At 37.4% G+C, this 4549-nt stretch overlaps 1 pseudogene; it reads left to right on the forward strand.

Moving 5' to 3' along the window:
• Positions 1-225: 225 nt before the first annotated feature.
• Positions 226-3972, forward strand: LOC141843455 (uncharacterized; annotated as a pseudogene).
• The last annotated feature ends 577 nt before the right edge of the window (positions 3973-4549 follow it).

Genomic DNA, 4549 nt, shown 5'->3' on the forward strand with positions numbered 1-4549 from the left:
AACGTACGCGATTTCCACGATACCAACACGAGGTTTCCGGAGAGGAAATGGGAGGTTTCCCAGTAACGCGACACGGCAACCACGCAGTTAAAATGACGCGTGGCAAACAGGACCCCACACAACCGGGGTACGAGACTGTGTGCAAGAGTTTGGTGTGGGTCTAGGTTTGTAGACGCCAGCCTCTTACTGTTATATTCTACTTCGTTGTACTTCGTCTCCGGTTGTTTGCCGTCCTTGTCTGACGCGAATCCAATTCCCTCTCCTTCTCCCATGATCTTGAAAGCAAAGGAAGGATTGTGTGCGATCGATTCTACGATTCCTTCCCAAGGTCGAATTCTGTGCCGCGGTGGGTGGATTCGGCTCGGCGAATCGGAGGAAGACGAGGTCGCCAGAGTTTTGGTTTGTTTCTTTTTTGAGGCTTTTGTCCAGTTCGTTTCTCTACGCCGAGGTAAGAGGGTGCTGTGGGGGGAGAATCACGGCGGCGATGAAGCGGTATAGGAATGGGGAGATTTGGGGTTTTGAGGCCCAGGTCCCGCCCAGTCCCGACGGGGGCGTCGTGCTCGGCGTCGATGGAGGTACCACCTCCACGTTGTGCGTATGCCTTCCGGCCTCCTGGCCCATTCCTCAGCCCTTGCCTGTACTTTCCCGCGCCGTCGGTGGATGCTCTAATCACAATTCCGTTGGAGGTACCGATTCCCCTTTCCCTGTTCCTTTCTGTCCTCCTTGGCTTCTCGGATGTTAATGATTTTCAAGGTCGCAACTTTGTTTTTTCCGCCAGACTGATCAAATAATCTGGCCTTGCACTCTCTTCACATAGAGGAGAATGTACGACTGAGACCATTTTGGTAAAGGAATTGGAACGTGTCAAGACTGGAGAGGAAGTAGTAACAATGTAAAATACCTTTTTTCTAAAAAAATTATTTTTACATATCATACGAGATGAAAAACTTTCGATGATAATAAAACATATTTTATTCCTATCACAACATGATTTGTTCATTTTATATCTGGTGATTAAATATGAAATGCTAAGTCTTAAGTCCTAAGTCCTAACCCGTAACTGGCATCCGCTCTTCGGTATTCACCTTGTTTGAGAGTGGAAAATTTCATGCCTTTTCTTGGTTTTTTTCTTAAAAAATTATCATATCCTAAAACTATTGCCTGAGTTTAGTATCTGATTGGAAATGTCGTGAAAAATGACCGAATGTTTGAGAATCATTTGATAATTTCAATCATTTGATGGTCTAATGTTCTGTGAGGGCCTAAGTTTTTCTCTTTCAAAAATTTTCTTTAGCTTAAGCTGTTGGCTCAGTCTATATAAACTATTGCAAGGAAAGTATTCTGAGGTACCACCGAGATAAAAAAATGCCAATGACTAAACAAAATGATTGTGGTAGATCTTTTCTTAATTAATTGAGTTCATAGTTGAACTGGTTGCTATTATGGTTGTTTTCATACGCAATAACAAAGTGTTAATTTAAATTCATTCAATCAGAGAGGGTTTCATCTGATTTTATTAGTTGCATTATGGGTAATATTGAGATGAATGATGACTGTATCTCTGGTTAATTGATGGCTGTTAGGAGGGTTCTAACTTCCATATGAATTCTATGTAGAAAATGCTGCTAGGGAGACCCTAGAGGATGTTATGGCCCAAGCTCTTTCAAAAGCTTGTTGTAGTCGCTTATCTGTACGGGCAGTTTGCTTGGCTATATCTGGAGTTAACCATCCTTCAGATCAACAGAGGATAATCAACTGGCTTGGGTTTGTTCATATTTTCACCAGAAAGGCTTTTGTAGTTTATTTCACTTCCTGGTCATTTTTGGCATTCCTTTAATGGTAATTTGTTCTACAAGGATTGGGATGTTATTTTCGAAAGATAATTGCTACATTTATTTGAAGGAAGTGACGGTTATGAAGTATGAAAGATTACTTTTTGTCATATTCTTTTCACCTAGTACTATGTTGAATTTTAAAGTCTCAAATGCATGAAAATAACAGTCATGTCATACAGAGCATTTTAGCATGGATCTTGGAACTGTCAGCTTTGTTAGAAGCTACCGTGCATTTGTTTAGGCTGGTTCAACTACTTGAAAGTACCAGTTTTATGAAGCCATGCTTAGTGCCCTTTTGACTACAGTTTACATTTCTAGGAGAAGAATGATCTCTCAGATAGCTAAAAGCTAAAGGGACAACTAAGCTGCATTGTTGGAAAAGTTAACTTGGGAAGATGATGAAATATATATGAAATTTCTTACAGAAGTTTCTTGGTAGGTCATTGTAATCTTCTTTTATTACAGCAGGAACTACTGTTTTATTATATTTCTCAATTACCCTCCAAGCACTAGTTCTTATTCACGATTAAGGTCAGGGCAACTGGCTATTTATTGTCTTTTGGCTGACTTCTTTACTGGGAGAAGCCGGGAGGCAATGAGGATGTTGGCATTTTGTAGAGTAGTAACATAAATATTCTTAGTTGAACAGTTGCAAATTGGGGTCAGTTATATTGTTTGGTCTGAGTCAAGCATCAATTCCCTCTCAATGGTGGGATCATGACCCAATGAAGCACTTCGAGAAGTGACCATGTGAGGCAACAGGCTCAATGATCTGGCTCCACTAGGAATGACGAAGAAAGTGTGGTGATTCCAGCAATGCAAGTTGACTTTGGAACCAGTTGCATTGAGCATGTTTTACACCTCTAGTTGTGTGCAATTAAGACTCACGCCAGGTGCTTTTGTCATTTAAAAGGTGACCAATAGATTCTTTAGCTAGACAAGTCAAATTGATTGGAGTCGAAAGTTGGAGACCAAACATAATTTTTATTTAACATAATTAAATATGATTTAGAAGATATGAATTTTGCTAGTGATATAGCCTTACATAGACTTCAACAGTGATCTGAGAATTCCTGACTTCAGATAGTTGAAATTCATGACTTGTAATGTGATAGGAACTTAGATTCATCAACTTTTAACAAAATTTAGTTTGGCTCATTGATATTTCCAAATAAAATTGAAAGCTTTGATGGCTTCATGTAAAGGTCTTTTTAGACTGCTAGTTGGTTATTATCTGACATGCTAAATTCTCAGAATCCACTGGATTTGATGATTATAGATTGAGTTATTACACTATCGTACATTAGTTTCTTTTTTATTTTTAGATTTTTGAAATTCACTGCCAAACAAATCAAAGGTGTTACTTGTTTGTTTTATGTGAAACAATAGTATATACCTGTTTGTCAGTACATGACATTTATGATGCAAGTATTCTCAAGGTGGTTAGGATTTTTGGGAGATAAACGATTCTATAATATGACCAACTTAAAGAAAAGATGGATTAGATAATTTGAACATAATTAGTTAATTAAAGCATTTATCTTCTTCTCCATATCCATATGCATGTATAGGGCAATGATGCACTCCCAAGCCCTCTGTTTCTGATATCTGTAAATATTGAAAACTAATAATGGATTTTATTTTCTTTTATTCCTTTTTTAATTTGAAGAGAAAAGAACTATTATGCTAACCATTTCCTTATGAACTATGTATTTGTCTTAAACATATATTGCTGGGAGATCAATTTTACCTTTGTAGAAAATCTACCAATCATGGAACATGGTAGAGCAAGGAAGATTTCTTTTTAGGATTGCTCAACTTTCTGAAACTATTCATTAATTGACTATAATATGACCCTGCACTCTTGTTGATTTGAATCTGAATATTGTAGCCTTTTTTTTTGTCTCATTTAACAGAAATATATTCCCAGATAAAGTCGCATTCTATGTTGAAAATGATGCTGTTGCAGCGATGGCCAGTGGAACAATGGGCAAGCTTCATGGATGTGTATTAATTGCAGGCACAGGAACCATTGCTTATGCGTTCACAGAGGATGGAAAACAAGCCAGAGCAGCTGGTGCCAGGACCAGTTTTCAGGGATTGGGGGAGGTTATGTTATTCCTTATCTTTGATCTAGTTTTGTTCTTAACATGATTGGCTTGCAACATTCATGGTTCATAACTTTGTCTGACACTGTATGTTTATGATAATTTTCCCTACTTGTAAATGTATTAGAACATTCAAGATGATTTGTTCTTGATAGAGGCCCTACTGATATCATAAATCAGATAGGGATGAATTTTGCAATAAAAAAAACAACCAAGCTGCACCTAATGGACTTTAGAGGTGTTCACTGAATGAGATAAGGAGCTTGCAAATGAAATATCATGCAATAGAACAAGGATGTCAGAGATGTAATGTAGAAGATGCATAACCAGAAGTCCAACTTTTATTAGCTCTTATTTGGCTTCCAACTTGATAGTCTGATGCATTCGGGAATCGAATATATGTTTTCAAATATAATTCTATGAAATATACTAAATGATATATTTACTGGTCTTGTATGGATCTGTTATTCCTTATGATCCAATGCAAGTAAACTGATAATATATGATTACTTTGTCTGTCTTAATTTGATATTATGTGGTGTAAATTGATAATTATGACTACTTGTTGGTCTCAATTTGATATTATGTTTGCTCTCTACAATTATT

The sequence above is a fragment of the Curcuma longa genome, chromosome 12 (genome assembly GCF_044706935.1).
Source record: "Curcuma longa cultivar G26 ecotype Majalengka, Jawa Barat chromosome 12, ITB_CL_G26_1.1, whole genome shotgun sequence".
NCBI classification, from domain to species: domain Eukaryota; kingdom Viridiplantae; phylum Streptophyta; class Magnoliopsida; order Zingiberales; family Zingiberaceae; genus Curcuma; species Curcuma longa.